At 55.7% G+C, this 12169-nt stretch overlaps 1 protein-coding gene across 6 annotated transcripts in view; it reads left to right on the top strand.

Annotated features, from left to right (window-relative positions):
* The first annotated feature begins 1869 nt into the window (after positions 1-1869).
* Positions 1870-12169, top strand: part of Rbfox3 (RNA binding fox-1 homolog 3) — a 425862-nt gene continuing 415562 nt past the window's right edge. For all 6 annotated transcript variants that reach the window (XM_050140131.1, XM_050140135.1, XM_050140134.1 and 3 more), the window contains exon 1: positions 1870-2390. The gene's annotated coding sequence lies outside the window, so the exon portion shown is untranslated. The remainder of the gene's footprint in view (positions 2391-12169) is intronic.

Raw genomic sequence — 12169 nt, 5'->3', positions numbered from 1 at the left:
CACCCATGTCTCCCCCCCCCCCCCAATTAGTTTAAAAACAAAATTCTCCTGGGTGATTGCTAGGGGGAAGACATCTTGGTTAGTCCCGATGGATACATAGGCCCTGCCCACCCTTTGATGGCAGCTGGGCCTGCAGGACACGTACCCCAGGGCCTGTTTCTGAGGGTTAACCTACTGGGCAGGCCATGTGGCTGTCCCAGGCTGGGGGAGCAGCATCAGTTCAATACCTTGCTTTCTGAGTGGCTGCCTGCTCCATGTTGGCTGGAACCTGCCTGATGCCATCTGCAGACCTTTCTGGGAACGGCCTCCAGAAGCAGGTGAGAGACGACAGTTTCTGTCCTGGGCCCCTCCACTTGAAGCTCACAGATTTTCTAGGTAATATTCCCCGGCACGTAGTGCGGTATGGGGAGCCAGACTTTGATCTCTGGAGGCCTCTAAGAACAGGACCATAAGGGCAGTGGGAACTGGGCCAAGGGGGATAGGTGGGCTCTCAGGGTAGAAGAACCTGGAGGGGCAGACATTGTTGGCTCAGGGAGCAGAGACAGGTGAACCAGGTGGTGGGGATGGGCCTAGCTAGCAGTCACCGGCTATGAAAGCTTGGGTCACCTGATCACACAGAGAGAAACAGTTGGTCTGTGGGGGCAGGGCTGTGCCATCTCAAATTTGGGGCTGGGTACATTCAGTCACCCCCATGATTGTCCCAGAGACAAGCCAGTTTGGTTGCAGGGTTAGGCTCTCTCACTTTCTCCTGAAGTATATGATTCCCACTGGGCAAGACGGATCAATGGTCCCGACAGGCCGTAGGACTAGAAATTAAAAGGCCTTGAGCAGGCAGCCTGGCTCTTCCAGGAAGGCAGCCCAGAGCCAGAGAGCAGCCCAGAGCCCTGCTCACCCCTCCATTCTAGTCCCCCTGCCCACAAAGCCCCAGCTTCCATGATGTGGGCCTCAGACTGAAAGCTGTGGTTAGGAGCAAGAGGAAGATGGTTGTTCTAGAAACAGCATCCAGCAACCTGGAGCACGGTGTTTGATCTGTTTGTTTTCAGACTGGCAATGTCCCTTGAGAGTGCAGGTCCCCCAGCCCAGGCATTGCATGCATGGTGCTTGCTTTTTACTTTGATCTTCTAGATTAGCATAGTAGCCAGGTCTAGTCCAACCCTTTGGGAACCGTCTAGACCCTTTGCTGACCTTTGGAGTTGAGTGCCAGGGACCCCACTGTTATACCTGGGCCTCATCATGCGGGCCCCAGAGGAGCTGCTCTCTGCCCAGCCTCTCTCCCTTTCCAGGATTAGAGATGCCAGACCTCGGACCCTATGCTAGGCTCCCTTTCTCTGGGTTGGGGGAGGCTGGGAACTATAATTTACACTCTTCTGATTTCAGGCCATAGGAATATTTAAGGGCACGCATTGTCAGCGGGAACAAGTATACCACCCTCTCCGTGTCCTGTTCCGGGGTAGGCTTCCTTGCTCCCTTTGCTGTGATTCTCAGGAAGGCAAGGCATGAAACTCCAGGCCTGTTAAGGGTCTTCCCTAGCGGCCAGTTAGGAGGCGCGGGCATAGCAGACAGGCTGGAGAGGTGTGGGGGAGGGGGACATTCATTCCTGCCGCTCAGCGACCAAGTCTTTCTAGGGACCCTGGGTAGAGCAAGAGAAAACAATCCCAACGGGATGGGGGTGCAAGGGTCCTGCTAAGTGTCGTTAGGGCTGACTCACATTGAGGTCGCTCAGAGGAAGGGAAGGAGGGAGGGGAGGTGGGACCCCGGGGAGGGGAGGGGGCGGCGCTCGAAAGAACCCAGCTGCCACTGGGCTCTAGGGTACCCTGCAAGTCGTACCACCCTACGCATCCCTGTTCTACGAGACTGGAGCTGTGACTCCAGGGCTCCTGTGGCCACATTCCGTTAGCTCTTGGCCCTCCCTGCCCCGCTGCCTTCCCTAGCCGTGTTACCGCTGGAGCCCCCTCCCTCCCTCGCAGAGCTGCGCGCTCTCCCTGTGCCGCCACCACCACCACCACCGCCACCGCCGCCGCGTGCTCCTGCTGCCTTCTCGCTCCAGCCGAGCCAGCCAGAGGAACGAGGGGGGGGGGGGGGAGAGAGAGAGAGAGAGAGAGAGAGAGAGAGAGAGAGAGAGAGAGAGAGAGAGAGAGAGAGAGTCGGCGAGGCAAGCGGAGCGGGGACACGGAGCAGGAGCCGTTCCTCTACAGCCAGCGGAAACCTCCTCGGACAGCAGCCGGGCACCAGCCCCAGCAGCTCTTGTGGACGCCGGAGACGCCGCCGCCGCAGCCACCGTTCCAAGCCGGCCTCTCGCGTCCCTTGCCTCCGGCTTGCCGGGGCAGCGGGGATGCAGCTGGGGCATGGCCGCCGGGGCCCCGTCACCTGCCGCGGGGAGCGCTGAACCCGTGAGTAGCCAGACCCTGGGCTTCCACCTCGGTCACGACCATCTCGAGGAGGCGGCTGGGGCTGTGGGTACGGCCCAGGGAGGGGCGCGCGGGACCCCGCAGTGGGAGGCGGGGCCGGCGAGGACGCGGGGCTGTGGAGCGAGACAGGGGACAGACCTGAGGTCGCATGGGGAAAGGGTGGCGCCCTTGGGGGTCAGGGGTTCGCGTGCGAGGTCGGGGTTTCCGAGTTCTGCGGGGGCTGAGGTCGCGGCTCCCGGCTCAGCCGGGAAACCAGAGGGGAGATTTTGTGAATGGGAAGGCCCGAGGTCAGGCTCCATGGAGACACCGGGGAGTCCCGCGCGCTGCGTGGCCGTGGCGGCGGCGGCGGCGGCGGCACAATGCCCGGCTCTGGGAACTCCCAGACTAGGGGAAGCCGTGGCGCGCGGAGATCCCGGCCCGCGGGGTGCATCTGGGAGGCAGCCCCAACCCGTGCGGCTGGAAGCGGGGCTGGCGACCCTGCTGCGCTGCGGCGTGAGACTCTTGCCACTCCCAGGCCAGGAAGGGCTGCTGGGGTCCAGCGGGAGGAGAACCGACCGAAGGACTAAGACGCTAAGGAGTTGTGGGAGAACTAAGGTCTCCCTTGATTCCCTTGGGGGTACTAGGGCCCGCAGCGCCCCGGCGTGCGTGGAACCGAGCAGCGGGAGCGGATGGTGCGCAGGGCCCTCCAGCCCGCGAGCTGGGGGCGCTCGGGGCTGAGTCTTCCCAGCGGCAGCGTGAGCATGGATCTGAGGCTGCTGCTTGCTTCAGCGCAGCTACAGGGCTGGGACAGCCTGGCTAGGGAAGCTTTGCTAAGGTGGCCTGCACACCCCTTGCCCAAACTTTCTGAGTGGCCACAGAAGGCGGTGAGGTTCGCCTGGGGCTCTCCTCGGGAGAGTGGCGTCAGGGGTTGACTTCAGGTGGGCGCTCATTTGGGGCCTCTGTGGGGAAACTTCGCTCTTATTCATTGACACGCATCCCCTCAGTGTCCTGGCCGATTTGGTCCCGCACCCAGTCTGTACCCAGAGAAAGGTACGGCCACCAGAGGGGCATTGAGACCCCATTAGATAGCTGGAGCCGACTCAGGATCGTGGGTCTCACATGAGGTTGGGGGTTGGCTGTTACTGAAGCCCACTGACGTCGTCGTCGGCTGGTGTGTGTGTGTGTGTGTGTGTGTGTGTGTGTGTGTGTGTGTGTGTGTTGGGGGGAGCGCATCGAGGTGAGGAGAGTCCTGGATGGTAGAGCCACCTCCCAGCTCCCCCTTTTGGATTCTGCTTCTCAGAGGCACCTAATTATTTAATGGTCACTTTTAAAAAGGACGCCAGTGGCGCCCGTAGTCTCTTGACGCGCGCGACAGACACCCACAGTGGAAGCTAAGGCTCGGGACTAAGGGATCCTTCCTTCTGGGCAAGTCCCTTCCTCCTCCAGCTGGAGGTGAAGTGCCTTCTGGTGCGCGCAGGGTCGTTGATTTTCTGTCACAAACGCTGGCTAGGCTGGGAACACCTCGGGACGCAGCGGGGAGGCTGGGGGCCCAGAGCGTCCGGGCAGGTATGGGGCTAATGGAGTAGGGTCTCAGGTAATGAGATCTTTCAGCAGAAACCAGCTTTGGTTTTACTGGTCTGCAAAATAAAATGGGGGGGGGAGTACAAACATTACGGCAGAACGTGCTCATTAAGTGCGAGTCGCGGATCGGGGCGGATGTCTTAATCAGACCGAGCTGGTAACGGGGATATTACACTAATTAAAACCAGACCCTCCAGGTGAGCGACTATTGGGAAGGAGAAAGTTGTAGAGAAGGTGCCAGCTGATGGAAGCGGGGCGCTGGTGACTGCCAGGCGGCCAGGGCCGCTGCAGGGTGGGCGCATGGGGCAGGGGGTGCCTCCATCTCCTGCGGGCAGGGAGCTCCCCTGGGCTCGGAGGGAGGACCGAACAGCCGCCTCCGCCCTCCGGGGGGACCAGAGGCCTCCCTGCGTGGGAGCTGAGCGCACTGCACACTCGGAGAAGCAGCGCTTAACCCCTCCTTTCCCGGCTAGAACTTGGAGCTTCTGGAAATGCTGGGCTGTCCCCACGCGGATGACGGAGAGGGGATAGATGGGGAGCCTACAAGAGACTAGAGAGCAGAGGCAGAGCTGCAGGGGGCACGTCAGGCCCCATCAGATGCTTATAGGGAGGCAACTGAGTGCCAGGGGAGGGTGGGCCAGGTGGTGCAGGATGTTTGCACAGAGCCATTGAGGATTTCTGGTACAGAATCAACGTTTCTCACGGCTCTGCTCGCCTTTTCATTCCTGCCAATGAAAGAGAACCTGGACAATTACTCTGTGCTGTCCTCCTTGAGGCCTGCGCCTAAGAGATACCTAAGTGTTCCTCTTCCCCCCCTCCCACCCCCAGTCAGGTCGCCTAAGACATAGGAAGATGGCGAAGTCTAGGAAAGTCCCTATAGGTCGGGCCTCCAGCAATGTTATTTCTTTGCCTTCCCTGCAAAAGCTCCACGACCTCAGGCAGAGCCGCAGCTGGTCTGGGTGAGCGAAGGCCGACCTGCACGCAGCCGCGCAGAGGGCGGCAGCACCAAGGACAGGTCCAGGGCCTAGCTGCCCCTGTTCCACTCTCCTGCCACTTCTGCCTGTGTCCTAGGACCACTGAGACAAGGCATGCTGGTCCTCTACCCTGCTTGGAGGGTAGAGGGGGAGACCCTGTGTCACCAGGGTCAGGGCAATCCAGGCCATCGCAGAGGTAATTACAGCAAGGAGGCCTCCTGGGAACCGTTCCCCAGTGTGCAGCCACTCAAGAGAGAAGGAAGGACTGGATGTCTGGGGATGAACAGGATGGGTATCCTGTTCCCTTGCTGGGTTGCTTAGGCCCTTCTCCTCAGGGTAAGGGTCTGGTTGATTTGCCCTTCCCTCCCCCACAGTGCAGGACATCTTTTGGACCTGGATAGACTGTGGGATTGAACAGGAAGGCTTGGTCCAGTAGAGCATCTGTCAAACACAGAAGTGTGTGTGTGTGTGTGTGTGTGTGTGTGTGTGTGTGTGTGTGTGTGTGTGTGTGTAGGGGAGACTATTGGGGGAACATGGACGACCAGGGAGGGGGATAATCGGGGCAGTAAGGGGAGGCGAATCTGTCGGTGGACATGGATCAAGATTGAAATGTTATTTCTCAGTGACTGCGGCACGAGGCTCACCTCCCCCAGTCCATCGGTGAGCCAGTGAGGTTTGGTCGGTTGTCTCTCTGTGTTTATTTATCTCCTTCACTCCTGCCTGGTACTCTGTTATAAAGACAAATGGAGCCTGGCACGCAGCTGACGCACGGAGAGGAATTTTTTATTTTTAAACAAGTGAAGGGGGAGGGAGGAGACCATCTCCAAAGCTCCCCCCCCCCCTTGCATGGAGCCGTTTCTGCCGGGGAGCCCGCCTTTCCCCGGCGTCCTCGCCTGCTGCAGGTCTTCCTGCCTGCGTGGGCCACAGCTTCGCAGACACCTCCCATTTGCACCAACATCTTTTTGATTAGCTGCCTACCACCCCTTATTCTCCAAAGCAGCCCGATATTTTCACAGGTTCATGAAACATTCAGGCAGCCTAAACATCTTGTTTTCTGCTGCCTCTCTGAAGTCCGCTGCTGTCTGAGGCGGCAGGGTCTCTTTTTTTGATTTTTATATTCTGCTTCACCCTCCTTCCTCCAACCCTGGTGCTTGCTGGGCTGGGTGGATGCTTTTGGGATTTCCCGCCGTTGCCCGTGAGAGTCAGGGTAGCTGCCGGTGGCGGGATGCGAGCGATTCCTAGGTGTATATAGGGCCTGCTCCATGCCAGAGCCACTGCTAGAGGAGTAGTATTCTGGGAGGAAGGCCCAGGGACCCATTCTGACGCACCTGATAATCACGCTCTTCCGTGTCACACTCTTAGTAAGTTATCACAGCTTCCCCAACACTCACTTGACACCAAAACATGCCTCAGAAGGTGACTTGGGATAATGAAGAGTATTAAGATCTGCTACTACATGTGAGATTGTTTCCTCTGGCAGCCTGGGGCAAGCTGAAGTGTGCGCGCGTGTACACACACACACACACACACACACACACACTGCGTTTGCACAGAGGTTGGACTCTAGAGGGAGAAGCTGAACTGACTGTCTCCAGCTCAGGACCCATGGTGAAGGGTCCTTTGGGAGGGATGGTCAGCAAGGGGAGGTCGCATGACTTGGGAGAAGACAGGCTTTTCTTTTGCATTTGGGGTCTGTTCTAGCCTGCTTCTCCATTGCTGTGATGAAACTCTGACCAAATGAGACTTGAAGAAGAGGTTTACTGCATCTTACAGATTATAGTCCATCACTGAGAGAAGTCATTCAGAAACTCAAGCAGAGACCGTGGAGGAATGCTTCCTCTGGCTTGCTCCACTACTTTTCTTATACAGCCCAGAACTACCTGCTCAGGGCTGGCATCCCCAGCAGTGGGCTGGGTACTCCTGGATCAAGTAGCAATTAAGAAAATGTCCTACAGACATGCCTGATCTGGGCAGCTCTTCAACTGAGGTTCCCTCTTTCCAGGCGGCTCTAGGTTTACGTCAATTTGAAGCTGGTGTTAACGATGCCATCATCTCCAAGTGTGCCTTCCTGTCAGATTCGGGTCCACAGTGTCTGTAGACATAAAGTCTCCATGTCTGTGTTTTTCAAAAGGAAAGAGGAGCTCTGTGGGAGGGGCCTGGTCTCTGCAGGCCAAGGCTCTTATGCCTCTTGGCTTCCCTGGCTGCATGTCATCTGGCTGCTGCTGGTTCCAGGGCTGAGGGGCAAGCTCTCCATACCCTCCTGCTTCCATCTGCCATCTTTCTTGATTGCTTGGCAAGGAGGCCATGGCACAGAGGTGGGTGGGGGGGAACAAGGATGAGGTGGGCTGTTCCCCTCCACCTCCCCAACACACACTCCTGAAGAAAGGACCTGTAGACTACAGAAAACTCTTTGGGAGTAAAAATAGAAGAAAAACACCTTCCTTTGCTTCCGCTCTCCATTCCGCATGGTACATGGCCAGCTCCCACCTCCTCTGACTGAGAGAGCCCTCTGCTCCCCTTACTATACCAACCCTTGGGAGGTCTTTAGTATCCTGTCCGGCCTGAGAGCAGAGGAGGCTTCATCACGGTTCTTTCTCGAGACCCCCTTAGTTGAGGCCAGAAAGCATTCCTATAGAAAAAGACTGTGCGTGTCTCGAGGAGTGCATATTCGCTCACCGCCTTGCTCGCTGTGCAGACAGAGGCCTATCACCAGTCTGGGGGCCAGAAGCATGGTGGAGGGCTGCTGCCCTCCCTACTAGTTCCTCCACACGCGGTCTCCACTGGCTGCTGGGCTGCTGCCTGCGTAGGGGTGCTGCCCCTTCATACGCTGCTGGGCTGTGCCTGGAAGCCCACAGAGGGACCAGGTCATGAGAACTGTAGGCTGCAACCTCTATTAAATAATCTCCTATGGCTGCAATAAAACACCATGGCAAAGGCAACTTGTAGAAAAACGAGTTTTCTAAAGGAGTTAATGATGCTGGAGGGCTAAGGGTCCGTGATGGTGGAGCGAAGACACAGAGGCAGGGGCAAGAAGCTGAGGGCGTGCAACCTGGCCTGCAAGCAGGAAGCAGAGAGGGGTTGTGAGACTCTCAAAATCCACCCTCAATGACATATTTCCTCGAAGAAGGGCACACATGTCACCAACCGGGGGCTGAGTAATTAGATATCCAAAACTAATGGAGCGTCTCACTGAAACCAGCACATAGCTCTTTTAGAAATCAGCCCGGTTTGCAGCTAAAGAGACTGCCTGTGTCCAGACAGGTGCCACTTCCAGTCACTGTGCGTGGGACTGGGAGTTGTACCAGAGGTGGACCTAGGTGCCTTTTCTTCTCCAAGGCACATGGTCTTGCTTTAAAACTTCCCTTCACTTAAACAAAGCCTAACATGTATCCTCACATTAGGGTCTTAGCCACTGGGCAGCCAGGACAGTGGTGCACAGACCTGAGATCCATTCAGATTTCTGTCTGTGAGCAGCTCAGACACCAAGGGCTGGGCTCCGCTCACTGAGGCCTCCTTGTCTTTGCCACCAGCTGAGATGGAAAGGGTGAAGACAGCAGAAATGGTTGTTGTCCCCACTGTCTTAGGGGTGTCTTAGGGTTCCAAGAAAGCAACGGTTCAGGTGCTTGGCCTTGTGTGGCAGAAGTATTTTCTCTAAGGCAAAGAAGATGAGGGCAGACAAGCTGGCTGCTCTCAAATGAGACTCTCTATAAATTCTACTGTAGCCCCAAGACATGAACTTTACATGTGTTAAAAATAAAAAAAAAGATGGGATCAGAGGGTGGAGTAATGGCTCAGTGGTAAAAAGCATTGGCTAATCTTCTAGAGGACCAGAGTTCAATTTCCAACACCTCCATGGTGGCTCATAGCCCCTGTAACTCCAGTTCCAGGGGATCCAGTGCCCTCTTCTGGCCTCTGAGGGCACTGCATACATAGAGTGCACAGTCATGTGCTGACAAACATACACACATATAAAATAATACAATAATTTTAAAAAGATGGATTCGGTTTGAAACAAGATTTACACTTAGCCGTGATTTCTTGGGCTGGAGAGGTGGCTCAGCTGTGTGTACTGCTTTTATAGATGACCTGAGTTCAGTTCCCAGCACCCACATCAGACAGCCCACAACCACCTCTACCTCCAGCTCCAGGGGCATCAGGCACCTCTGGACTTTAAGGACATCTGCATCCACACACATATGCCCACATATATGTACAAATTAAAATAAAACATGAAAAAGTCATTTCTCACTCAATTCTAACAGTTCAAAATTCTGAGTTCAGATGAGTGGTTTGTTCACTGTGCTAAAGGGGGAAAAGGTCTGTATTTTTTCTGGAATATTCTCCTTAGGAATTGAGTGCCAGGTAACACCCCAGGATCTAAATTGAAGGGCCTGCTGGTGACTCCTGACTCCCATCCCTCTTTCCTGTTGGTGCTTGTAGCTGTGAGAAGGACCTTGTCTCCGGCAGAGACACACCAAGAGGACTCAAACACGTATTATTTATTTTTTCTCATGCTGGGGCTGGAGCCAGGGCCTTCCACACGCCAGGCAAGTCCTCTGCCATAGAACCTCACCTCCAGCTGCTCAGGGTGACCTCCTACAGGTTCACAGGAGGTCAGCACACACTGTGCAATCCCCACATTACCATCACCTTGAGATCTAAGGCGAGGGGGGGAAACCAAGTTTGGTTCTTTCTTCTCCGTGTGCATGTGGGCTCCTAATGACCTCCACTAGTGTCCCAACACACTAGTCACACGCCGTCACTGCTAGCTTCCCGAAGGCTTGGGCAGGCTGAGGAGATGTTCAGTGGTGAAAGTGCTCGGTATGCCAGTGTGAGGACGTGGGTTCAGATCCTCAGAACCCAAGTGGAATTCTGGGTGGGTATGGTTGTCTGCTGTAATTCCAGCCTTGAAAGGCAGAGGTAGCTGATTCTCAGAACAAGCTGACTGTCGAGACTAGCCGTATTGGTGAGCTCTGGGTTTGATTGAGAGGCCCTGACTCAGCGAAGGAGGTGAAAGGATGATCTAGATCGAGGATGGCTCCTGACATCAACCTCAGCCTACACATGACTTGTACCCACGCCCACACATGTGCGCCTCCACACGCAAGCGTGCACCCATACACAGAAGCACCACACACACATGAAAATGGAAAAAGAAAAAATAGAAGCACCTGTCCATCACCTGGGACAGTCCTGGGAGAAGCAAAGGTGGGCGCAAACTATTTACAGGACCACAGAGCCTATGTGTGGGAGATGGTCCACACACCCGTGTTGTGCTGTCTGCGAGGACGGTGGGGCCCGAGCTGGCTTCTGGTCCTGAGTGGTTGGCTGCAGCCTGTTATGGTAGGGGACACAGGCTTGCTGGCTGCATCACCCAGGACAATCACTGCAGCTGCAGGTGCTCCACTGAGGCTCCGGGCCTGCCTGGTATAGACCTCTGTGTAGGTGACACCTGCTTGGGGGAGGTGGAAGGGGAGCAAGCATGGGCTGGGGTCCACGAGGGTCAGGGATGAGGAAGCTTCAGAACTGCTGCCTGGCTTTGAGATGATCCTGTTTTCTTGTAGCTCCAGGTGATCTCACAGGTGCCCGCACAGGTGATCTCACAGGTGACAGGACCTGGTCAGCATCACAGTGATGCAGGGATGCCAGATGACCCTTCCTTGCTATGCTGACCTGTGTGTGTGTGTGTGGGGGGGTGTCCAGGTTAGAACCTGGCAGCTCATGCTCAGGAGAACCTGTGACTGGGTGGGAGACTGAGGTCCAGTCCAAAAATGACTGCATTCGGGGTCACAGTGCCCTGGGGGGCAGTGCCCGCTGGGTGTGCCTCCTGCCTCCCCTCCTGTTGGGAATCTGGGAAACCACACCTGGCGCTGGTAGGACAGTGGGCTCTTTGGCTTTTTATGTGGACGGGGTACCTGTCACAGCCAGCTCGGAGGAGGACTGTCACGATCACCATCCCCACCATCTTGGAGGCTTCTGTGCCTGTAACTGGCCGCTAGGGCATTCTTTCCCGAGCTGAGAGAATCCTCACCCCACCAGCAGCATGGAGATGTTTCTGGGGTCTCAGGACTCAGCACATGAAAAAGCAAAGCATAGCTCTGAGAGACCCATTAGACATAAACAGAGAGTGGCCCCGCCTCCCTGAGATATCGACGCTCCCTCGCGGAGGAGATGCCATTAAGCTCAGCTGGTGGGGGGACTGGTGCAAGGGCAGGCGAGGGGGAACCAGGCCCACAGGGGCTGCCTGCACAGGCCGCCGGCACACTGCGGGTGGGTATGGGATCTCAGGCTTCCTCCCTGCGTTCTCTCTAAAGGCCTGTAATGGGGCCTCAAGGCGGTGCTATCCGAGGGTACATTACTCAAGTGCTTTGGAATCTTAGCAGAAAAGAGAGGTGCCGGAGGAACTTAAGGTGAGAATTATGGTTGTCAGTGGCGTAATATTGTAATCAACACTCCTTGACAGCCCACAAGGCAGCTCGCTTGATACCAAGACAGCTGCGTGCCTTCAGTGGTGCCCAGAAGACAGGGACAGGAGTTGGAGGGTGATGACGTGTTTGTTATGGGGGTACTGTTCTTTCGCTGGTCTATAGAGTCTGAGAGGAACATCAGAGAGCTGTCTGCCAGCACACACACTTTTCTTTCTTACCATGCATCTTATCCTAGGACACTTAGACAAATAGGGACAGGAGAGGTGGCTTAGCTGGTAAGGCACTTGCCTCGCAAGCATGAGGAACCAAGTTCAAACCCCAGAAAGCATGTGAGCAGCTGGCATGGTGGCAGGTGGTTGTAATCCCAATGATGGGGAGGTGGAGACAGGAGGACCCTGGGGGCTCACTGACTAGCCATTCTAGCCCAATTGGTGAAGTCCAGTCCAGTGAGAGACCCTGTTTCAAAGGGGGTGGGCAGAATTACAGAGGAAGACACCCCCACACCCAAAGTTGTCCTTTGAATTATGTATACTCATGTAAGTGCACAGATACACAACTAAATATTTTTTTTTTAAATAAAGAACAACATCGGGTTCTTATCTGGGTTCTTTAATCCCAGCATTAAAGAGGCAGAGGCAGGCAGATCTCTGGGTGTTTGAGGCCAGCCTGGTCTACAGAGTGAGTTCCAGGACAGCTAGGTGGTAACACAGAGAAACCCTGTCTCGAAAAAAAAACAACAAAAAACAAACTAAAAGAATCTACACACTTTGACTGTGCAGCATCCCCTGGCAAGTGCTCTAGA

Source organism: Alexandromys fortis, unplaced genomic scaffold (genome assembly GCF_014885135.2).
Source record: "Alexandromys fortis isolate MF-2015 unplaced genomic scaffold, M_Fortis_MF-2015_v1.1 scaffold_39, whole genome shotgun sequence".
Classification (NCBI taxonomy): Eukaryota; Metazoa; Chordata; class Mammalia; order Rodentia; family Cricetidae; genus Alexandromys; species Alexandromys fortis.
The sequence above is the reverse complement of the archived record's forward strand: the minus strand, read 5'-3'. Positions and strand labels throughout refer to the sequence as shown.